Below are 25,295 nucleotides of genomic sequence, written 5' to 3'. Positions count from 1 at the left end.
GTACATTATCCAATATGCTTTACTCTGCTCTGGTTTGGCCTCACTTGGAGTGCTGTGTACAGTTTTGGGCACAACAGTTGAAGAGGGATGTAGACAAACTGGAGCATGTCCAAAGGAGGGCAACAATGGAGGATGGAGCAGAGTTGTTCTTTCTTGCCCTGGATGGACGGACCAGAACCAAGGGGATGAAATTAATTCAACAGAAATTCCACCTAAATATCTGGGAGAAATTCCTGACAGTCAGAGCGGTTTCTCAGTGGAAGAGGCTTCCTCGGGAGGGGGTGGGTTCTCCATCTTTGGAGATTTTTAAACAGAGGCTGGATAACCATCTCACAGAGAGGCTAAGTCTGTGAAGGTTCAAGGAGGTGGCAGGTGACAGTGGATGAGTGATTGGGATGTGAGTGTCCTGCACAGTGCAGGGGGTTGGACTAGATGATTGAGGAGGTCCCTTCCAACTCTATGATTCTATGTGTGGAATGTAAATCTAGGAGATCTCCAGTCACCACCTGAAGGTTGGCAACCCTAGGGCAAAGCCTGGCATTTATGTGGCAGACCCAGAGTGCTTTGAGATTCCCCCAACTCTTTTTTTGCTTAGTTTTTGTTGTACCTCCCCTATTTTTTGATTGCAGACCAACAAAACTGTTTCCTACCTGAGTAACGAATGGTGGCCTTGCTGCTAGAGAATAGCACTTAAAAATATATATTAGTCTTCCTCGATTGGTCTTCCTCCCTCTGCAGGCCTTCACAACAACCCTGCGAGGTAGGCTAAAGTGAGCATGTGGGAGAGAAAGAATGGCTCTCTCAAGGTCACCCTGAATATCCTGTGTGGGCGTCATAACTACAAGCTGCTCAACGCTGATTGGTTCCATTTCTTCTGATGTCACAATGTGAGAAGCATAGCGATTGGCTCAGCTTCTTCTGTTATCACAATGCATGATATTTGTGTTGCTGCTGCACTCGTTGCTGTGTGGATGGGGATTGCGCGTCAAGAGTGAAATTATCTCCTGGAGGGGCTGATGTGGGAGGGCAGAGGCCAAAAGACGTACCTACCTTTGTCCAAACAACTGAAACGACAAAAGGACGCAGGCTTCCATGATGAAGGTCCAAGAATAACTGGGCTCACCTCTCCTCCTTCACATGGACAAATAAAGTCCACAGCTCCAGGTGGGAAAAGAGAGTGTTATGGACTCTTTCCTGCTCAGCATCAAAGCAGCTATGTTCCTCTTCCAGGGAACACACAGATCTAACTACTCCTCTGCAGGGCGTGGGCAAATTACAATAGGGGTGTTGTTTTGGGGGAAATGCTAAATCCCCTCCCCCCTGCAATCCAAGCGCCACACGCCTGCCATGAATTGCTCTTTCTTTTGTACATGCTGTGGTTTTGTGGCTGGCTCCATCCATCGAGACACCATTTTGTGCATAGCATCTACCAACACAACACCATTTTGTGGCTGGCTCCACCTACCGGGACGCCATTTTGTGGCTGGCTCCACCTACCGGGACACCATTTTGTGGCTGGCTCCACCTACCGGGACGCCATTTTGTGGCTGGCTCCACCTACCGGGACGCCATTTTGTGGCTGGCTCCACCCACCAAGAGTAAGGGGGAAATATTGCATCCATTTATTCCTTCCGTAGTTAGTTGCATTCATAAATGGAAAAGCTCAATGAGTTTTAATCAGTTTATTTGATTTGAGTTTACTTTTACAAATCACATCTTCCCACCAGAACACCAGAATTGTGGTTCTGGTGAAGGTGCTGAAAATTCTTCGTTTGGGACTTCAACACCCACCCACCCCCCACGGACACACATGTCTCCTACAGAACTACAATTCCCAGGGTCCCCAAGGGAGACACAATGACCTTAACACCAGGTAAATCATCTGATTTCCCTCATTTAGGATTTCCAGCTCTGGGTTGGGAAATACCTGGAGATTTGGGAGGGTGGATCCTGAGGATGGCATGGTTTTGGGAGGAGAGGGATTTCATTGGGGTGTAATGCCATACAGCAGGGGTGGCCAAATTGTGGCTCTCCAAATGTCCTTGGACTACAATTCCCACGAGGCTCTGCCAGCGATGACAGGGGATCATGGGAATTGTAGTCCATGTACAGCTGGAGAGCCACACCTTGGCCACCCCTGCCATAGAGGGGCCATTTTCTCCAGGTAAATTGTTCTTGGCCACCCGAAGATCAGTTGTAACAGTGGGAGATCCCCAGCTGGATAACAAAATAAGTAGGAATCTAGAAAGCTCATATAAAGAAGCTGACTCAGCATTTTTCTTTGTCCATGAAGTAATTCTTTCTCAAGGTGAAATCGCTTGTAGAATGTATCGAAAACATTTCAAGAGAAACTTTCCTCCATTTCAAACAATTAAATTTAAAAAACTATAAGAAGGTCTAATGGGGAGTCCTTGTGTGTAAGAAATACTAGGCTCTATTTCAGCGCAAAAGTCAAAATATAGTATGGGGGGGCAGTTTTCTCCATTCTGTAGGGGGTGGACTAGATGACCGTGGAGGTCATCTCACTTCCGACTCTGATTTTAAGCAGTAGCGGAAAAGCGTACAGTTCCTCTGCTTTCCTCCTCCCAAAAGACCACAGTGACACATCAGCCATCTTACGGTTCTTCATGGAATTGTTTGATTGGAATAGAGGAAGGTTTTTCCCTAAACCTTTCTGATATATTCTACAAGCAATTCCATCCTGAAAAATAAGTACTTCACTGACAAAGAAAAATACTTAACCAACAATTGTTTGTTCTTACTCTTCATTGGACTTTACACAGTATAATTTCTTCTTTATATGAACCACCGGGAAGCTGGCAGAAGAAGAAGAGTTGGTTCTTCTATGCCACTTTTCTCTACCAGAAGGAGTCTCAAAGCGGCTTACAATCGTCTTCCCTTTCCTCTCCCCACCACAGACACCCTGTGAGGGAGATGAGGCTGGGAGAGCCTTGAGATTACTTGAAGAAGATGAAGAGTTGGTCCTTATATGCCACTTTTCTCTACCCGAAAGAGTCTCAAAGTGAATTACAGTCGCCTTCCCTTTCCTCTCCCCACCACAGACACCCTGTGAGGGAGGTGAGGCTGAGAGAGATCTGACAGGACTGCTCTGTGAGAACGGCTGTATTGGGGCTGTGACAGCCGAAGGTCACCCAGCTGGCTGCATGTGTGTGTGTGTGTGTGGGGGGGGGGGGGAAATCAAACCCAGCTTGCCAGATTAGAAGCCGTCACTATTAACCCCTGCCCCATGCTGGCAACGCTACCTTCATTACATTCGCCATGGGTAATAACGCCATACTGCTCCTGCTGGGGTTCTTTTTTCAACCACTGTGAAATTATACTAACAAGCTGGCTTCAAATGAGTAAAATAAAGCCCAGAACAGATAGATTGGAAATTCCCGTAACATCTTTGAGACCAACCAGCTTTTGGGGATACCAGTTTGTGAGCATCAATCCCCCCAAAATCTTGGTCTCTGTGGTGCTACTGGACTTGAATCTAATTGTCCCACTGCAGCCTTCCCCCCCCCCCCCAAAAAACAAGCAAGTCCTCTTTGTCATACCAGCCCCCGGAATAGGAAAGGATCATTCTGAAAGGCTGTGTTTCTGAGCACGTGAAGAATGCAATTCCCTTGGCCCAAGGAACCAGGACCAGTCCCTCACAGAGCAGAGGGAACCGGCCTTGCAAATTAACGTTCGGGTATGCTCTCCAGCCACGCAGTTTTTAGAAACGTAGCCCTGGGTGTAAATTGCACGGAGCTTTTATTCCAACCCCAGATCGATTCAGTCCCTGCCCTCTACACAGAATGCGATTTCCGTTTGGATTTTGGGCGATTTTAATTTTCCTTCTGCAGCAAGAAGGATTGATCCAGAGTGACCCTACTTTTATTGTGCGATATCTCAGACTGCTTTTAAGCCTGAATATGCAGCTTGGGAAAGAAAGCTCCGGATTGGGAAAGAAAGCTCCGTGGTAGAGAACCTCTGATAGGCCACACCTGGTCATGTGACACGCTTGCCTTAAAGGAGAAGCCCCTAATTTCTCTCAACTTCTGTCGGTCCTGGATTTTTCCTCCCTCCTCTGCCTTTTTCGATCCTCTCCCCCTCCCCTCCAAGAAAAGAAAGAGGCTTGCCTCCCCCCCCCACCTTCTGAGCCTCCCTAACCCGTGCAGAAGACTTTCCTGTTTCAATGGGGAGGGGGGGGGAGAGGAAGACCCGAGTTCAAAGCGGTCTGAATTCAACAGGATTGACAATGGAATAAAGAAAGTAAGTGCAGACTCTGCCCAGGACTCAGCTCATGGATGGAAGCAGTCCCCTTCAGAAAAGGGCCTTGTGGATTTGGGGCTTCTCCGCAAAGCAACAAAGTTAGTCCAAGAAGAAAGCCAACTCTCTTAGGAAACAGAAAAACATTTTTTTTTTAACTATCCTTAACTCCTGCAAAAAAAAAAAAAACATAATAAATTAGCTCCTGAAAGAGTTTTGTAGACGTTTTGAGATCGGCTTGTTACAAGCAAAGTCGTCCGTGCCTATTGAGGTCACTGCTACGAGGCGCCGTGTCCATCCCGAAGCCGTGGCAAGAGAGCACGGGAGTCTCCGGTCCTCCTGGATCCAGGTCGGGCTCCCTTCCCGTCTTGCTGGGGGTGGGAAAGCACCAGGGAAGGGGCCTTCGGTTCCTCTCAATAGGCGTCACGTTGCTCCTCTTGTCCGAGGCAGAAGCGTGGCGCATGGTGGCTTTCTTCCTGAGGCTGCCTTAAAGAGAAGAAAAGACACACGGGAAATAAAATCCGGCACCACATTCGAACGGATCCCATAGACAGCCCTTGGCACACCGTGCCAGGAAGGCTTTGAAAGTGAGCAGACCGGGCCTGCCTTTCCGTTTGGTCCGAACGAGGAAAATTCCACCAATCGGGGAGTACAAAAATATAATGTTTTTTGTTTATAATTATACCAATTTATTCTGTAGATATTGCCTTTATTTATTTGTTTGTTTGTTTATTTATTTAGATTTCTATACTACCCATTTCTTTGCAGCTCTGGGCGGTTTACACTGAACATTATATAACCAAGCCCTATGGAGATAGGTTGAGGGACTTGGGAATGTTCAGGTTGGAGAAAAGGAGGTTGAGAGGGGACATGATAGCCCTCTTTAAGTATTTGAAAGGTTGTCACTTGGAGGAGGGCAGGATGCTGTTTCTGCTGGCTGCAGAGGAGAGGACATGCAGTAATGGGTTTAAACTTCAAGTACAACGATATAGGCTAGATATCAGGAAAAAAAATTTCACAGTCAGAGTAGTTCAGCAATGGAATAGGCTGCCTAAGGAGGTGGTGAGCTCCCCTCACTGGCAGTCTTCAAGCAAAGGTTGGAGACACACTTTTCTTGGATGCTTTAGGATGCTTAGGGCTGATCCTGCGTTGAGCAGGGGGTTGGACTAGATGGCCTGCCTGGCCCCTTCCAACTCTATGATTCTATGATTCTGTGATTCTAACTTATATCTATGATGTACAAACCTAAACTAAAACAGGTTCCGGATATACATTTTCTTTTTCTTTTTCAGTATCCTGTTTCCAAAGTTGTTTTCTTCCTCAGTGGTTTTTATCATATAAATAGTCCCTCAGGCTTAGTGTTTCATGGAGGTTTATCTACTGCTCCTTGGTTCAGCAAATGCCAGTACGATGCACTCCTTGATGGGGAAGATGTGTGTGTGTGGGGGGGGGGGGGGAGGATGTGACCATTAGGTATGAGGATATTCACTGAATTTTGTAAGACTCATGCAAGAGTTAAACCAGCCATTCTCAGCTTCTTTACTGTTGAGAAGCCCCTGAAACATTCATCAGGCTTCGAGAAACCCCAGAAATGGCGCAATTCTGCAGAATGCGGGTGGGAAGCAGAGCTGTGGACACGCCCACCCAGGGCCCCTCCCCTTCCCACACCCTCCAAGCCCATCATTGGTGAAGTGACCAGAGTTGAAGGTAGATAAGTCGGGATGCGCCGTGGCGCCAGAGGCGATGACGGGCCACCCCCCTCCCTCCCTCTGACTGGGCTCATCGTGGCCTCTGGTGTGGGCCCATTGGTTTCCCACCTGCACCGTTGGCACACGTCAGGTGGGGGCCGTGGGCAGGCCTCTGCCTGGCGCGCATGCACAGGCCAGCCACAGGGCCTGCCAGGGCAGATCACTGCTGCCGGCCATCCTTCTGGCCGGGGGGCGGGGGGGGGGAGGGAGGCAGATGGCAGCGGCTGGTCCATGGCTAAAGCGGGACTTTTAAGGACCCGGATGGGACGTGGGGCAATGTCTTCAGATGCGTGAGCACCTTCATCATTAGCCAGGTGGGCACCTTCATCATTAGCCATTTGGGGGGGGGGGTGTCAATATGACTATATATGCTCATATCACCCGATAAATGTTTAACAGATTTTTAAAATATATTTAAAAATAATTAACTCCCAGCCATTCAGGAAACCCTTCCAGGGTTGTCAAGAAACCCCACGTTTTCGTGAAACCCTAGTTGGGAAAGCCTGAGTTAAACCGTTGTTTGTTTACATGTGTTCAGCTAGTGAGCAAAGAGCCTATCAGATTTTTCCTTCCCAGTAGAGGAAGCCTCATGCAAGCTATAGTCAAAGTCAGGGGTAGTCAAACTGCGGCCCTCCAGATGTTCATGGACTACAATTCCCAGGAGCCCCCTGCCAGCATTTGCTGGCAGGGGCTCCTGGGAATTGTAGTCCATGGACATCTGGAGGGCCACAGTTTGACTACCCCTGGTCAAAGTCACTGATTGGTTAATCAATATGTTGAGAATGTGGACCAAATGCAGATCGGGGGTGTCGTTCTCCGTGTCTTTGTTCTAGACCAGGGGAGGCCAAACCATACCTTTCCAAATGTCCCTGGACTACAAGTGCCCCTGCCAGCTGGCCATGCTGGCACAGACACATGGGAATTGTAGTCCACGGACATCTGGGGAGCCACGGTTTGGCCACCCCAGTAGACAGTTTGAGAACATGGAGGAGGCTAGACGTAGTTAGGCTGCTGTTGTTTGATATTTTTTAAATACCCAATATGTTTTGCCTTTCTCAGTCTTTTAGTAAATTCTTTTTACAGAAGCCATACACACAAGTCTTGTGTGATCCTTCCATTTCAATTCAAACAATTGTAAAATAGATTCTTGCAGGGGTCCCCCTTTTTTTTGAGCTCCAGGTACTTTGGGGATTCTGACATAGGACGGTGGGCGCGGCCACAAAATGGCTGCTGCAGAAGGTGCAGCCAGCCACAAAATGGCTGCTGCTGGAGGTGGAGCCAGCCGCAAAATGGCTGCTGCTGGAGGTGGAGCCATACACATAAAGAGCGGAAACCCAAGTGCAAGGAAGAAAGGGGGTAACTTTTAAAATCCACTGGGAAACAGGAGTGTGAAAGAGAAAAACACACTGTGGTGGCTATTGACACTGAAACAGGGGCATTTTAACCTGCCCAGCCAATCAGAGCGCCAGCAGCTGATGAGCAGCCCTGCTGGCCAATGCCGTACCTGGCCCCACCCATTCTTTAAAAACTCTTGGTGGGCACCAGCAAAGATGTCAGCAGGTACCACAGCCCCCACGGTCACAGCGTTGGAACCCACTGGATTATTGCACAAAAAAATATATCTGGCCCATACTACTTTGAATAGGGGATTGCTGGATGGAATGCCACCTCTTTGGGGTCCAAAGTCTGTGAAGATGTAGGTTACAGAGAAGGTTTAACTAGCAATCCCCTCCCCACCACCCCCCGGCTTCCAGTGTGCAAGGGAATTTGTTCTGTGTTTTTGAATTTTAAATTTTCCTTTCCCAAAATTGACTCCCTTCTATTGTCGATTGACAACATTCGGGTGGCGGCTAAAAACACGGCACAATTAACAAAGCCGTCCCCCACCTACGAGCCGTTTTATTGACTTGGGAGCTTTTCTCGCCTACAGAGGCCCAGGAACAAAATCTTGACCCTTTCCACGGATTTTCCGATGTCGGATCCTCCATGAAGTTCTCTTTCTTTTGGGGAAAATTCTGATTGGCTGACTTGACATCTACTAAGGACTTTCCCCCCCCCTCTCCCCCCATCCCACCCCACCCCAATTGCAGTTCCTTTCTGACTCAGTTTTATTTTTCTCCAAAGGAAATTAAACACACAAAACCCTCCGAGATGAGAGACCGGCTCCTTTGAACTGTGTTTCCTTTCTACTTTTAAATGAAAGCAGCTGAGATCCTCGCTCTTTTCAGGGAATCGTAAACCAGACGACATTATTTTCCACCGGCACTTGGGCAAGTCTGTGTAACTTTATCTTGCTTTTAACGTTTAAGGGCTCCTGACTTGTGCTAAGTACCCATCATCCTGCCCCTCGGTGTGTTCGGAGGCCCCTTGGCCTGGGAAATAGAAAATCAGCCAAGGGACCAGGCCAACTCCTCTGAGAGAAGAAAAAGAGCTAGGGGGTTTTTTTTGTACCCCGCTTTTCACTGCCCGAAAGAGTCTCAAAGCAGCTTATAGTTGCTTCCCCTTCCTCTCCCCACAACAGTCACCTTGTGAAGCAAGTTAGACTGAGAGAGCTCTGAGAGAACTGGGACTGGCCCAAGGTCACCCAACAGGTCTCATGTGTCTCAAAGTAGCTCACAATCATTTACCCTTCTCCCCCCCCCCCCCAAAAAAAAAAAAAAACAGGCACCCTGGGAGGTACGTGGGGCTGAGAGAGCTCTGAGAGCACTGGGAGTGGCCCAAGGTCACCCAGCAGGCCTCCTGTGTCTCAAAACAACTTACAATCATCTTCCCTTTCCTCTCTCCACAAGAGACCCCCTGTTAGGTAGGTGAGGCTGAGAGAGCTCTGATAGAACTGACTGGCCCAAGGTCACCCAGCTGGCTGCATGTGGAGGAGTGGGGAATCAAACCCCGTTCTCCAGATTAGAGACCACCACTCTTAACCATAACACCAGCCTGCTGGTGTTGATTTGCCCCCCCATCAGGGTTCCATCTATTCATATTCACGCTGAGGTCTGATTTTTTTGCTCTTTCCCATTTGGGGGGCACATGCACTGAAGCCTTTCAGAACTCTAAGCAACTCTAAGCTGTGAAATCCCCACTAAAATACATCCCAGCCCCATCACACCTCCCCTGAGGGTCCTTCCTCATGTACATGTCTCACCCTTCATTGGTTGCCATGAGGTGGAAGCTAAGCAGTGTCTGTACCTGGATGAGAGACCACCAAGGAAGGCTCTGCAGAGGAGGGCAGGGCTTTCTTTAAAACTGCCCTGGAAACTCCAACTGGTCCAGAATACAGCATCTCAGGTCCCATGCAGGGATCCCATGCTGTTCCCCCCCCCCCCCTATTTATCTCTGGAATCTGTTAACCATTTTCATTCTGCTGTATGTTAATTTGCCCTCTCACTCCATCTATGTCTGAGCTGATGATTTTCATTCCACAACACTGGGGAAGTGTGTGTGCACACAGAAGCTCATACCTTGAATACAACTTCTGACCCATTTACTCAATGAAAAGCACATAACTATTCATAGAATCATAGAATCATAGAGTTGGAAGGGGCCAGACAGGCCATCTAGTCCAACCCCCTGCTCAACGCAGGATCAGCCCTAAGCATCCTAAAGCATCCAAGAAAAGTGTGTATCCAACCTTTGCTTGAAGACTGCCAGTGAGGTGGAGCTCACCACCTCCTTAGGCAGCCTATTCCACTGCTGAACTACTCTGACTGTGAATTTTTTTATCCTGATATCTAGCCAATATCGTTGTAAAACAGAAAAAAGCATCAAAACTAGCAAAATAAAGGCAGCAGCACAGAAGTCAAAAAAAGAGGAGGAAGTTATGCTATAAAATGGAAGCAATAAAACTAAGCATGAATCAGAACAGGCGAAAGTGTGAAAAAGAGGGCAAAAATACAGATCCTAGCTTCAGGTGGCGCGATTTTGACATTGACTGGGGTGGTTCTTGATTAAAAATTTGGTCTATATGGAGCAACAAAAAGTTTCATAGAACGCATAGAACGCAAAAATAGTATTGTAATATATATTTTTAAAATTTCAACTTTCAAAAATTTCAAATTTCAAGTCTAATTTGCCAGGTGCCCCCAGATGTCCCTCCAAAAGTGGGACAATCTGGTCACCTTATCCTAGCTACTAGCAAACCCTCAGTGAAATCAAAAGATCTTCACCTGAGGTGTAAAACTTAACACATCTGCTTAAGAACAAGAGGCCGCCACCAAGAAGGCTGTCTCTAATAGCCCACCCCAATCATAGAATCATAGAATCATAGAGCTGGAAGGGGCCACAGAGGCCATCTAGTCCAACCCCCTGCTCAACGCAGGATCAGCCCAAAGCATCCTAAAGCATCCAAGAAAAGTGTGTATCCAACCTTTGCTTGAAGACTTATCTTTCAAAATAGAAGTGGAGATATGAGCTCTGCAGAAAAACTCAACCGCTGGCTCAAGTGAGGGCATGCTATCCCTGTAAATAATTTGGTACACCACTGGGGGGGGGGGAATGCTCAAAGGCCCAACACTTTGGACTGTGCTCAAAAACATGTTGGCAGCTATGCATCTTCAGCGAGGACAAGATGCATCCCTCATAGTCTCTCCCAGCTGGCTGCCTTTTGATCCAAGAGCCGCTTCCAAACTGCCTTTGAAAGCAGCCCCTATGGGGAGCGCTTGGCAGTAATCTAACCAGGATGGGATCCAGAGCACAAGCAATGGCGGCCAGGCATCCACTTGCAAGCAATGCCCTGAGCTGCTGCACCAACCCAAGCTGGTGGATGGGAGAAGGGGCCACAAAACAGCCTTCCGGGATCGCACAATAGCACACCTGAGACTAGATTATTTAATTCTTCTCCAATCAGACGTGCAGTCATTCCTCCTCAAACCAGACGGGAACAGAATCATAGAGTTGGAAGGGGCCACACAGGCCATCTAGTTCAGCCCCCTGCTCAACGCAGGATCAGCCCTAAGCATCCTAAAGCATCCAAGTAAAGTGTGTATCCAACCTTTGCTTGAAGACGGCCAGTGAATGTTGCAGAAAGTCCCAACACTCAGCAATAAGATCTGCGCATCTCCTGCAATCCCAAAATTTCAGATTCGGGAAGCCTTTCTCAGTTTTTTTACCATTGAGAAACCCCCTGAAACATTCTTCAGGCTTCAAGAAACTCCAGAAGCGGTGCAGAATATGGTTGGGAAGCATAGCTGTGAACACGCCCACCTGATTCCCCTTCCTTTCCCAGCCCCTCCAGGCCCATCAATGGCCATTTGGGGGTGGGGGAGGTCAATATATTGTCATATCACCTGATAAATGTTTAACAATTGTAAAAAATATATTTGAAATTAATTAACTCCCACTCATTGGGAAATCTTTCCAGGACTGTCAAGAAACCCCAAGGTTTCACAACCCCCTTGTTGCGAAAGCCTGATCTATGGAATGAATGGTTGCAAACATGGATGAAATCAGTCCCACCCATAAACACCCCCGAGAGGCCCACAGGATTTGACTTGCCACATAAAGTACGGAAGACGACTAATAGAATATGAACAGGCTTGGGCAGTTGTGCAGACCTGTTGTTTAAATGGGGCAAAATACTTGAAGGTGAATTGTGCTGCAGCCTGCCAAATGATTTTCCATCTGTCACAGGAATACGAGAGTCATGCTTTCCAGGGAGATGTGACAGAGCCTTTTTAACTCTCCCTAGCTACGAATGAGTGAACTGAAAACTTAGATATTAGTAGTCAGGGGGATTGCCCAGTCTATCTGCATAGCCATTGTACTACTTGGCTACATATTTATATTATTACTAGAAAAAAAAGCCCATTTATAAAAATGGGCAGAGAGCAGGCATAGTGCCAGGGCTCCGTACCTGGGAGCTCGCAGAGCAGCTGGTGGGGACAGGCTGGTAAGCGGCGCGGTTTGGAGGTCCGGTGGTGCGGGCGATGGGGAAGGGAAGCACGCATGCTCGGGAGTCTGGGCATGCGTGCTGGAGCTAGGGGCGGGGTCGGCGCGTCGGGGCAAGCAACCAGGCATGCGCGTGAGTCCGCGCATGCCTGGTTCATTCACGTGGGCTGCCGGCCAGCGGGCAAGCCGCGCTGGCTGGCGGCGTGGCGAGCAGGACAAAGGGAAGAAAGGGAGAGGGAGCAGGAGGCCCGGCAGAAGGTGAGTGCGGAGCAGGGAGCGGCCGGGGGAAGGGTGAGTTGGTGTGGGGTTAAGAAGTGTGGGGACAGGGGCTGGGGTAGAGGCGGCAGATGGTTTTTGGGGCGTTGTGGCGTGTCGGGAAGGGGTTTGCGGAGGGTGGGCGGGTGAGCGGGCTGCGGGTGGGAGGCGGGGTGGGTTGTTTTTTGTTGGGAAGCGGCGGGAGGTAGCGCAGGGGTCTGGGGAGGGTTTGGGGGGTTGGGTGGCGGCGGGTGGGTGTTGGAGTGTGTGGCTGGGTGGGTTTTGTTGTCTTGGGAAGCGGCGGCGGGTTGGGAAGGGGTCTGGGGAGGGTTGGTTGGTTGGCTGGCGAGGTTCTATTATTGGCGGCGGGCTGACGCGGCGAGAGGCGCTTTGCGCCTCTCGCCGCGCCAGGCCGCCAGGCAGGGAACCCCCGGCAGCCGCGCTTCGCGCGACTGCCGGGGGCTCCCTGGGTCGGTGGCCGGGAGGAACTGGGTCGGTGGCTGGGAGGAACTGCGAGCCGCGCTGCGCGCGGCTCGCAGTTCCTGGAGCTGGGACTCGGAGGGACCAATCGGCAGGCGCTTCGCACCTGCCGATTGGTCCCTCCAATTGTCTGTCGTGAGGAAGGGTCCAATCCGGACCCTTCCTCATCACGGACACATCCCGCCTCAGCAGGCCTTAACGAATTATTTAGTCCGTGGCGCCCGTGGCGCCACGGGCGGTTTAAAGATTATTTAGTCCGTGGCGCCCGTGGCGCCATGGGCGGTTTAAAGATAAGCTTCATGTGTGTAACGCTGCCATAAATCAAATAAATCAATAATAATCATATTGCCCCTGGGGAATTCTATGGCCTCTCTCCATCTTGGGGTTGGGTGGGGAAGGAACGGCTCTCTTTTCTTGTCAGGGGCGTTTTTCTTTTTTTCTCAGTGAACCAAAAGTTAAAGGGCTTTAATGTGGGAAATCAGGGTAGGGCCATAACCTACCCACTGACCTCAGCATGTGGGAGGAATCAAACTCCTCGGGGAGGGCTTGCAGCCATTTTTCTGGGCAGTATGTGAGGGAGTGGAGAGTTTCCCACCATCCTCTTGGCTGGAGTGAGAGAAATGGGGATGCTAAAGGATGTAGATCAAAGTCATGAGGGAGAGGAATTCTGGTCCCTGTCGAGTAATTCCCCTCTTAGTTAGGGAACCCTTGGGGATAACTGGTCCCTGTTAGGTCAGAATGCCCGGCCTCATAAGCTGCCTTCAGATCTCCTAGCAGCCCAACATTAAGCCAGAGTGGACACAAATGCTGACTAAAAAGCAAACAACCCACAGCCAGTGTAATACAATTGATGATTTTGGTTAGAACAGCAGTTCTCAACATGGGGGTTAGGACCCGTTTGGGGGTCGAATGACCCTTTCCCAGGGGTTGCTTGGCCAGGGTGCCACTCCTCCTGCAGATGGAAAAGAGCGAGATCGGCATGGTGGGACAAGAGGCAGAGCTGAACTATTATTATTATTATTATTATTATTATTATTATTATTATTATTAATAATAATAATAATAATAATAATAATAATAATAATAATAATAATAATACAACTATTAGTATTATTATTGTAAGGTATTCACTTGTTTATAGACTGTTTTAGTAATTTTTTTTAAAGCTTTTGACAAGGTTCCCCATGATGTTCTGATGGATAAGTTGAAGGACTGCAATCTGGATTTTCAGATAGTTAAGTGGATAGGGAATTGGTTAGAGAACTGCACTCAAAGAGTTGTTGTCAATGGAGTTTCATCAGACTGGAGAGAGGTCAGTAGCGGGGTACCTCAGGGCTCGGTGCTCGGCCCGGTACTTTTTAACATATTTATTAATGATCTAGATGAGGGGGTGGAGGTTTGCAGATGACACCAAATTGGGAGGACTGGCAAATACTCCGGAAGATAGAGACAGAGTTCAACAAGATCTGGACACAATGGAAAAATGGGCAAACGACAACAAGATGCAATTTAATAAAGATAAGTGTAAAGTTCTGCATCTGGGTCAGAAAAATGAAAAACATGCCTTCCTTTAAGGGAAACCTTACAGCCATGGAACGAGGAAGCCTTTGAACTCACGCCCTGGCCAATCAGGGCTTTTCTACACCATTACAGATTCTGCTAGTTAGTTCAGGACAGAGAGCTGCACCTTTACTCATGCCGATTTTTCAAATATCAAGGGTTATATCCACTCCAGGATATCGGGGGAAAGGTAGGGTCACTCCGGATAAACCCTACGTGTTGCAGAGGGAACATTTAAACCGCCCCAAATCAAAATGGAAATCACATTCAGCGTAGACAGCAGGTACTGAATCAACCTGGGATTGGAATAAAAGCTCCGTGCAGATTCAGCCCTGGATTGCCCAGGTATGTCTGATCTCATCAGATCTTGGAAGCTGAGCAGAGTAGGCCCTAGTTCGTACTAGGTTGGGAGACCGCCAAAGAATGACGGGGCAGAGGCAATGTCAAACCGCCTCTGCTCATCTCTGCCCTGGCCTGCATAGTTCAGGATAGCCCATCTCATCAGATCTCCCAAGCTAAGCAGGGTCCGTATTTGGATGGGGGGTCACCAAGGAAGTCCAAAGCCACTACACTGAGAAAGCCAATAGCAAATCATCTCTGGATACTTCATAATTTGAAAACCATACAGGGTTGCCATAAGGTAAAGGTAAAGGTATCCCCTGTGCAAGCACCGAGTCATGTCTGACCCTTGGGGTGACGCCCTCCAGCGTTTTCATGGCAGACTCAATATGGGGTGGTTTGCCAGTGCCTTCCCCAGTCATTACCGCTTACCCCCCAGCAAGCTGGGTACTCATTTTACCCACCTCAGAAGGATGGGAGGCTGAGTCAACCTTGAGCCGGCTGCTGGGATCAAACTCCCAGCCTCATGGGCAAAGCTTTCAGACGGCTGTCTTACCACTCTGCGCCACAAGAGGCTCTTAGGGTTGCCATAAATCACTACAATTTGGCAGTACTTTCCACCACCGGTTGTGCAGCTAAAAGCTTACAGTGAGAAGAAATCTCTTCTTTTGAAAACTGGGAGAGCAAAATGACTCTGTCATGCTTTGCACATAACAGGTTGTTCCCTGGGTTCTGGAATTGCGCTGAATTCAACCACTGCCTCTGGTTCTGCCCATGACTAATATTATCATCCCTCTGCTTAGTGGCCATAGGTGTGGCATTAATGCTCCCCTGCATTGTTTAAAACAATTATTTTGAAATACGTTAAGGGAGCCGAAGGAGGGCAGGCTAAGATCTTTCAAATGCTTGGCGTGAAAACAGCCAAGGTTCTCCGGGATGTCTCAGATTCAAATCTAGAACCCGATATCAGAAATCCAGATTTTAATTGCTGGGGGGGGGGGATGCGGAAGGGCAATACATCATCCCCACTCATGAGTCCTTTAACAATCCAAGATGCCTTTTCAAAATAAGCCTGTACACATTTCTATTGAAAATTTAGTTGCTCTGATATTGTTAAGGCTTACTCCCAAATAAGTACTGTTAGAGCATCAAGATAACACTCTGAATTTGTGATCCCAAAGAGACATGAATCTGTAAAACTTTCCCTTTAAATCTGTGACAACCATGGATCTGGTTACTGTTCAGGAATCAATGGTATTTCAACCTTCCCATTTGTGTTCACCTCCCCCCTAAAACAGAGAATCACTAAAAAGGCATTACACCCCAATAAAAATGAAGTGTGTGTGTGTGTGGAGGGGACATAGATGGGGCTTGGGGAATACCTGGAGGACTTTGGGGGTGGAGCCAGGAGTGGGCGGGATTAGGGGCAGGGAGGGACCTCAGTGGAGTCTAAGGCTATGGAGTCCCCCCTCCCAAGCAGCCCTTTTCTCCAGGGGAACTGATCTCTGTAGTCTGGATGGGGTTGCCAGCTCTGGGTTGGGGAATACCTGGAGACTTTGGGGGTGGAGCCAGGAGTGGGCGGGATTTGGGGCAGGAAGGGGCCTCAGTGTAGTCTAAGGCTATGGAGTCCACCCTCCTGAGCAGCCATTTCCTCCAGGGGAACTGATCTCTTTAGTCTGGAGATGAACTGTAATTCCAGGGGATCTCTAGGTCCCACCTGGAGGCTGGCATCTTTAGCCCACCCTCCCAAGCAGCTATTTTCTCCAGGGGAACCGATCTCTTTAATCTGAACATGAGCTATAAATGAGCACCCTTATACTGGGGAAAGAGTTTCTAATTGCCCCGATCGAATACCACTGACGTATATATTTTTTTCCTGTTGATACAGGCTTCACTATTCAGATTTGTTATTTTTCATCCCTCCGGCAAGCAGCTTTTGAACTGGGGGAGAGGGGAGGTGTTCAACCTTATCTGAATGCATCCTGTTGACGTAGTACGCATTGCCTTAGGGATTTCATTTCTTGTTCATTTCCAAAACCAAAGCTCCACTCTCTCCACCTGTACACTTCCAGACGCCATGCCTCTAAAAGGGCAGGGAGTTTTTTTTTTTTTAGAGTCTTGCCAGGCGGCTGTGCCAGACTCCCCACTGCAATACAAAACGTCATTTTTATTGTCACCAGAACACTGGGAGTTCATTGCCGCTCTTTACTGTGACCCCAACATAGAAAAATTCAACCAGTTGGCGGTCAATAAGTATTCTTTATTAATAATTGCACCCATTTACTGGGGAAAAAATGAATAATTTCAGTTATTAGTGTTCAATAGATGTTATCTTCATATCTGTGATGCCACATTTGCAGGCATGAAAACATAAATCAAACCAGAACGGGTTCCGGATAAACAAAATTCTTTTCGCAATACCCCTTTTTTTCAATGCTTCCTTCTTCCTCGGTGGTCTTATTTTTTAAATGAGTCGTGTTTCAATATCATCAAGTATTTCATATATATATATTCCCTCGGGCTCAGCGATTCATGGAGGTCTCCTAACTGCTCTTTGGTTAAGGAAACCCCCCTTTACTGTGAACCCGGCATGATGCTAAGAGGCAGAAACTGAACTAGAAAAAAACCCAGAAAATACCCCGTATATACAGTTGAGAACAAAGGGATCTTCCCGCGAGCACACGCTATAGGTCAGCTTCCATTTAAACCAACTGGATCCTGCAGTTGGGATCTAGCTGCACATTGGCTGATGCAGAGCTCTGGTCCTGACTCAGACCTTAAGCTCGGCCCTTGGCAGGTCTACAGACACAACAGTCAGATACCCGATGAAGGGAGCTTGGACGCTCAAAGGCTTATGCCCCGAAAATCTAGCTAGGCTGCTATGCAGGCCAACATGGCTGTTCTCTGACACTTAATTCTATGGGACGATTTTACAGGGTATGTTGCAAGGATTTCCTGAACAAATGCATATACGTTGCTTTACGTTCACAGAGGCACTGTTTAAAGGCCAAGGATCACTGTTATTAACTCAGGGGATAGACTTGCAAGTAAACGTGTGCAGTTTCATCTACACTGCGGAATTAAACAGGGTTTAGGAGCCATTTCCACTTGCTCAGAGAAGCCTGGGAAATGTAGTTCAATGAGAGGAAGAAGAGCTGGTTGTTTTTGTACCCCACTTTTTACTACCCGAAGGGGTCTCAAAGCAGCTTACAATCGCCTGCCCTTCCTCTCCCCACAACAGAGGCCCTGTGAAGTGGGTGAGACTGAGAGAGCTCTGAGAGAACTGTTCTGGGGGAACAGGACTGTAACCAATCCCCAGGTCACCCAGTTGGCTGCATGTGGAGGAGTGGGGAATCAAATACAGTCTCTAGATTAGAAACCATCACTCTTAACCACTACACCACACTAGGTCTAGGATTGTAGTGGCTTACAGTCGCATGCCCTTCCTCTCCCCACAACAGACACCCTGTGAGGTGGGCAAGGCTGAGACGGCTCTGAGAGAACTGTGATTGCCTCAAGGTCACTCAGCGTGTGGAGGAGTGGGGAACTGAACTCCGTTCTCCAGATTAGAGATGGCTACTTTTAACCACTACACCGTGCTGGTTGAAGAAGAAGAAGAAGAAGAAGAAGAAGAAGAAGAAGAAGAGTTGGTTCTTATATGCCGCTTTTTGTTACCTCAGTGGTTCTCAACCTGGGGGTCAGGACCCCTTTGGGGGTCAAACGACCCTTTCACAGGGGTCGCGGCAGGGAAGGCAGATTGGCCAGGGGGTTGCCATCCACACAACAACCTTGCAGGGTAGATCGAGATACAGCATTTGTCTGCCTGGAGCAGCAGAAAAGAGTGAGATCGGCATGGTGGGACAAGAGGCAGAGCTGAACTGAGAAATCCTGGGGGGAAAAAAACAATGTATATACAACCATGAACAGTGGATCTTCATTAGAAGTCCACACTCCTAACCACTATACCAAGCTGGTTCTCGGGAGATAGGAGATCACTCATAGTATTCTCAGGACACTTCCTAAACCATAATTTCTACGATTGCTTGGAGGGAAAACAGATTGGTTATATGGGTATAAAAGTTACTGGGAAGGTACGAATGTCTGGGCTTAATGTCTGCGGGTGCCTCTCCCACCCTATCCATCAGGATTTGTGGTGGAAGGGGCCATCAAGTTGCCTCTGATTTATGGTGAGCCCACGAGGTTTTCAAGCCAACAGGGATTCCGAGGTGGGTTTGCCATTTCCTGCCTCTACGTAGTGACCCTGGACTTCTTTGGGGGTCTCCCATCCAAAGACTAGCCTGGGCAGACCCTTCTTAGCTCCCAAAATCTGTGAGAACAGGCTAGCTTGGGTTATCCAAGCCAGGGCATTCATCAGGATTAGGGATCTATAAATGTACCATTTCTGTTTCTTTTTTCATTCTGTATGTTCTCACCCGTAAGTCTCTCTCTTCCACTAATTTTCATTGCTGGAGTTCCCAGTTTCTTTCTTTTATGCCGCTGAAGAGCAGCTGAGGCAAAAACAACCTGGAAACGCAGGCTGTTCGTTTTAACACGGAAAATTCGGCTCGAGGAAAACGAAAATTCTCCGATTCAGTTTGCGCAAGGGAGAAGCAAACCTGAAATGCGAAGCATCTGCCATTCCTTCCTCACTATAGAAATTTCTTCCCTCCAGGAGGCGATTTGTTGTGATTTTGCCCCTTATGCTCAGAAGAGGAGAACAATCTCTGTGATGGATCGATGCTCTTTTGTATGACGCTTTCATGATGTGGTCCAGATGCTGAAGGTTTGGGCACACATCAGAAAGCATCAGTCTGTTTGTCAGTTTTAGAACTGCTTGCTGAGGGGGCCGATTTTGAATGAACAAACAAAATCGCGGCGATTGCACCCAGAATCAGTTTATTCTAATAGCACATGTAGCACATGCTACGAACCCCATGTTTCTATGGGCACTGCTGTACAGTTAGGGGGCCTTCGCACTGATTGTTAGGGGTTCTTCATACTTATGTGATTTCTGGATTACAAGAAAGAAAAGGGGTGGTATACATGCTCTGTTAGTAACTGAGAGCATGAATGTCACTCATCGAGCATGTGCGCAGACCACAAGCCATGTACGTGCTGAGGTCCCCTTAGTTCAGGGGTTCTCAACCTTCCTAATGCCGCGACCCTTTAATACAGTTCTTCATGTTGTGGTGACCCCCAACAATACAATTATGCAAGGGTTCTTTCACAGAAATTAAATCGAAACTGACCAATTTCGTGAAGACCCATTGTTCAGGATTGTATATTAAGGTGACCAGATAGTCCCACTTTTGGAGGGACATCTGGGGAGTACCTGGCAAATTGTACTTATGTTGAAAAAAAATATACAGTATTTGCTGGCATATAAGACTACTTTTCCCCCCTGAAAAGCATGCCTCCAAGTGGGGGGGTCGTCCTATACGCCGGGTGCACTTCGGTTGGGATAGACATAGCTGCCCATAGTGGCCTATAGTACTGTAATGTAATGTAACAAACTCTATATTTTGAGTGGAAATGTTGGGGGGATCGTCTTATACGCCCAGTCGTCTTATACGCCGGCAAATATAGTATATTACAATACTATTTTTGGGTTCTATGCGTTCTATGAAACTTTTTGTTGCTCCATATAGACCACATTTTTAATCAAGAACCCCCCCCCCTTGGTCAGTGGTGTCCCGCTTTACCAATGTTAACATGTTAACATCTGGTCACCTTATTGTATATACATTGTTGTTTTTTTCCCAGGGTTTCTCAGTTCAGTTCTGCCTCTGGTCCCACCATGCCGATCTCGCTCTTTTCCGCTGCTCCAGACAGACGAACGCTCTATCTCGATCCACCCCGCAAGGCTGTTGTGTGGATGGTGCCCCCTCCGGCCAAGCTGCTTGCCCTGCTGCGACCCCTGTGAAAGGGTCATTCGACCCCCAAAGGGGTCCTGACCCCCAGGTTGAGAACCGCTGCCTTAGATACTGGGTTATTGCATTTGCACGTTTTGTCAAGTTTCTAGGAGGCTTTTCAGCAAAGTGAAACTGTCAGCCAGTTCCAAAGTTCCAACTAGCCCTAGGATGGATGCTCTGCTGTTACCAGTCCAGCGCAAGCAACAGGGTCAGTCGTGCTCTGCTAAGGCCCTGTGAATCCTTACACTGGATCTGGTGCTAGGGGCTCCACAAATCCTTAAACCGGGCCTCATTGCCCCATTACGCTACTGTGAATTGGCACCATTTCTATTTTGTCTTTTTGGTGATATTCCCAGTCACCAAGTACTGCTAATCAGCTCAGGAGGAAGCAGACTCATCACCTGGGTAAGAGAGAACTCTCAGAATGAATGGGGAGATTCCAGGAGGTAAATTATTTCCATAGGTAAGTGGCAAGCCCCAAGTAGTTCTAATCAGCACCCCTACCTAATTAACTGTTTCCCCCCCCCCAAGTCCCTTGAAAAATGTAACTGCCATGGGGCCACCTGTGATAAAGAATGAGGGGAAGGACTGCAAGAAATCAGGCATGTGATCAAGCAGGCTGGGAAATCTCCCAAACCACCCCATAGCACGACAGTCACTGCTTTCCTTCTTATCTGGAGCCAGCATGGTGGTCGTGGTTAAGAGCAGCGTCTTCTGATCTGACAAGCCAGATTTAATTCCCCACCCTTTCTCCAAATGCAGCCAGCTGGGTGACCTTGGCCTTGTCACAGCCCTGATAAAGCTGTCCCGAACGAGCAGTTCTGTCACAGCTCTCAGCCCCACCTACAGGGTGTCTATCATGGGGAGAGGAAGGGAAGGCCATGGTAAGCTACTTTGAGACTCCTTCCGGTAGTGAATAACCGGGTATATAAACCAACGCTTCTTCTTTTCCTTCTTACTGCTGCTTAGAAGTTTAGCACTACAAAACCCTTACCGGAAGCTATCCCGCATTACTGGGGACATTTATTAGCCACAACTCAACTTTAAAGGTTAGCAAAGCAGTTTACAAAATGAAAGCCAGCGGAATGATGCACTTTAGCAGACTCTGTTAGAATGGTTGTGACAGTCAGGCTGGCTCGGGCTTCAGACTTCCCAGCAGCCTGAACCAATCGATCGTTGAGCTCCAGAGCTACTGAGAGTCAACCAACACAGCTGCCTGTAACAAAGTTTCAGCCTGCTCTCCCCTATCGGCTGGGTGCCAGTCTTTTGCAAGAAGGAATCGTATGACCTGCTACTCATACAAACAGACTAATGACTGGTTATCTCAATGTGCGTTATGATATTTATCCTTTCCATTCCTCAGGTTTTTAAGTGAGCTCTCCTCTGAGATGCTCTGGATGCCGTTCATAGTTTTTGGTCCATTTTATTTAAAAAAACGACCCTGCAAGGTTGGATCGGGGGAGAGCCAAACTACAAGCAACTGTGTCACGACCCGTGGAAAGCTCACCCAGCAAAGTCCCAGGAAATCAGCACTTGATCAAAGTTGGTTTATTAGAAGGGGCGTGCTGGAAGAGGCTTCTATGGAGAGTTCATCACGGCAAGGAAATTGATGGAGACAACTTGAAGAAAGGAACTACGGGGCAATATGTTGGTTTGGGCTCCCGCCCCTATGATCAGATGGGAAAACGGGTTTTCAGGATAAAGTGTTTGAAACTTGGAGGTGTGAATATTATTGCCATCAGGGCTGGGTTATCACCCCGACTGGCCTTCTAAACTGGTGAGTCAGGTTTGATTCTGTGCTCCCCCACCTGCAGCCAGCTGGGTGAACTTGGGCTCCCCATAGCAGTGATAAAGCTGTTCTGACACCCTTACCTGAGAGCCAGTTTGGTGTAGCGGTTAGGAGTGCGGATTTCTAATCTGGCATGCCAGGTTCGATTCTGCCCTCCCCCACATGCAGCCAGCTGGGTGACCTTGGCCTTGCCACAGTACTTCTTCAGTAATATCAGGGCTCTCTCAGCCTCACCCACCTCACAGGGTGTCTGTTGTGGGGAGAGGAAAGGGAAGGCGATTGTAAGCCTCTTTGAGCCTCCTTCAGGTAGAGAAAACTGGCATATAAGAACCAACTTTTCTTCTTCTTCAGTAACATCAGGGCTTTCTCAGCCTCACCTCCCTCACAGGGTGTCTGTTGTGGGGGAGAGGAAAAGGAAGGCACCTTCCCTTTGAGACTCCTTCTGGTAAAGCAGCATATAAGAACCAAGTATTCTTGTTGTTGTTCTTCTGGTCAAGACAAGGGTTGTTTAACATTTCAAAGGGGAACACAGCGGGGAGGCAAAGCGTAAACAGGAAAGAACCTGGGAGGGAGGGGTGGAGTGGAGGATCCCACGTCCAGCCCTGGAAAACTAACAGAGATTGACATGGGCACTTACAGCTGCATGCCCCTCTCCTGATTGTCCTTCTTCATTTTAGAAATATATGCAATTAAAAAAAAATCATTGCGCGGCTACAATCCGGAGTGGACGTGCAACGTAGCACCCCAGGGATGCTTGTGTCTTATCCCCCCCCCTTTGCAGATGTAGAACACGTCTTGAACTGCCACACTGTGCACCCAATCCTGATTGAGGCTGAGCAGCAATTTATTTAAAGAACTAGAAATGCTTCTAAGATGGCACCAGCGGCCATGGAGTGGACCCATGGCCGCTGTCACCAGTAGTCTGGCCCTGAAAGAAAGTGAAGGGTTTGTCATACTTTCCCTTTCCCCTACTTTCATTGGAGGAAGTGTAAAATTTATAACGCCCCACCAGCAGCATCTGGCCCACCAAGCAGAGACCCCAGAATGTGGTTTTCTTTCACCAGTGCTTCTCAATTTCCCCCCCAAAAGTAGGACCTACTTATAAACGGACTCCCTGTTTCAAGACTCAATCACATGGCAATTCCGCACCACTTTCCCGCTTTTCATATATAAATGCTGCCAACTGATGTCAGCTAGCGCTGAATGTTTCAAGTTTTTAATACTTATAAATATGGGAGGAAAGGTGGCACAATCTCGCCTGATCTCATCAGATCTGGGAAGCTAAGTGGGTTCGTTGCTCGGAAGAGAGACCCCCAAGGAAGGCTCTGCAGAGGAATTTAATGGCAAATCGCCTCTGCTTCTCATGTGCCTCCAAAGCCCCCTGCTGAGATTGCCAGATATCAGCTGTGACTTGATGGTATTTCACACACACGCATTTATAAACATCGCAATAATGTGCTTCACGGCTATTTCCAAGTTGCCCTTTTGCAGAGGCAAATCCAAATTTGCCACTGAGCTTTCCAGAGCCTCCTCTCCCACCTCACCCTGTTCCAGCTTCTCCCTCCTGGCCTTGGGACCCACCTGCAAGGGTCTTCTGACCCACTATACAGGACCCCTTGCTCAAAACTAAGAGCCACGAACCTGGCGATCCAGGGTGCTGGCCGAACCATGTGATTTGCCAAACGCTTTCCGCTACAAACGGGTTAAAACCCTTTGAAGTTTGCGTCTTGAAAAGCTGGAGAGAGGACTGAATTCAAGAGAGGCACATCAGAGCTAGTACGGTGTTGTAGTTCCAGCATCATGCTAAGATCTGGGACTGGTATACTTGACACATCCCCCGCAATTACAGAAAAAGCCTACCTCTTTTATAAACTCCAAAGCTGCGTATACCCAACTAGTTTGATGACCCTCGACCTCGTCAGAATGCACGCCGCATTATAGGGAGTTTGGGTGCACAGATAAATTTGGGGACCGTTTGAGATTTTTCGACGGCAAAGAGCTCTGTATTTTGCATGTGGAAATTTCCGTCACTGCCAAAGATCACTATCGCTGGCAAAGAATCACCAGACACTTTGAAACGCAGGGTTAACTGGTGGCTTGTCCGATGACATTCTACTTGTGCATCAATAACCAGGGCTGAAATTTATTGTATTGATTAGCACACTAATACCACCACCACTACCCTTGCACTTCCACGGGGCCTGCAAATCGGAGCTCTTCCGCCAAGCGTTTGGTTAAGATTGGGAACTGACAACATGTATTGGGCTCCCAGAGCCCCCATCCCACCCAGATGTGCCCCCCAATCCCATCCTAGGCAATAGCCGATTTGTGAACAGTTGAATAGTTCTATTGTTGCTGATGTTACTATTGTTAATTGACACGATTACTTGAATTTATGCTAGATTCAAATGAGTAGCCGTGTTGGTCTGAAGTAGCACAATACAATCAGAGTCCAGTAGCACCTTTAAGACCGACAAAGATTTATTCAGGGCGTGAGCTTTCGTGCTTAGTCCTAGTCTGACGAAGGGTGCTTGCACTCGAATGCTCACGCCTTGAATAAAACTTTGTTGGTCTTAAAGGTGCTACTGGACTCTGATTTTATAGAATTTATGCTATATCTGTCAATGTCAATGGTTTCACGTTCTAAGTAAACTGAGCAGCAAGGGAGGGCGCCATATAAGTGTAACAAACAAAGAAACGAAGGAATAAATACCACTGTTTAGAAATAGACGTTTATAATATTGGGGCATTTACATTGTATTGGGAAGTTTAAGCACACCAGTTGCTTTGTGCTTGTAATCCATTGCATCTATCACTACCATAGCTCTATCACAGTGGTTGTCAACCTGGGGGTCAGGACCCCTTTGGGGGTCAAACAACCCTTTCATAGGGGTCATGGCAGGGAGAGCAGCTTGCCCAGGGAGGGCCTTGCCACTGTTGCCGCTCGCCAATTTATATACAATTTATAACCAATTTATATACAACCGTGAACAATGGATCTTCATGCCATTGGTCAGTTTTGGTTTAATTTCTGTGAAAGAACCCTTGCATCATTTTCTGGTTGGGGGTCAC

At 48.0% G+C, this 25,295-nt stretch overlaps 1 protein-coding gene and 1 long non-coding RNA gene across 2 annotated transcripts in view; one reads left to right on the top strand and one right to left on the bottom strand.

Annotated features, from left to right (window-relative positions):
- The first annotated feature begins 574 nt into the window (after window positions 1-574).
- LOC143833445 (uncharacterized) lies at window positions 575-22,446 on the top strand. The gene is made up of 3 exons (XR_013229638.1): window positions 575-1,164; window positions 8,130-8,279; window positions 21,798-22,446. It is a non-coding gene; the product is annotated as an uncharacterized LOC143833445 (long non-coding RNA).
- The window catches only part of LOC143833444 (twist-related protein 2-like), a 32,899-nt gene continuing 12,064 nt past the window's right edge, over window positions 4,461-25,295 (bottom strand). The window contains exon 2 of the mRNA XM_077329291.1: window positions 4,461-4,743. The gene's annotated coding sequence lies outside the window, so the exon portion shown is untranslated. The remainder of the gene's footprint in view (window positions 4,744-25,295) is intronic.

This window comes from Paroedura picta, chromosome 3 (genome assembly GCF_049243985.1).
Source record: "Paroedura picta isolate Pp20150507F chromosome 3, Ppicta_v3.0, whole genome shotgun sequence".
Taxonomy (NCBI): Eukaryota; Metazoa; Chordata; class Lepidosauria; order Squamata; family Gekkonidae; genus Paroedura; species Paroedura picta.
Note: the sequence above shows the minus strand (reverse complement) of the source record. Positions and strands in the feature narration are given on the sequence as shown.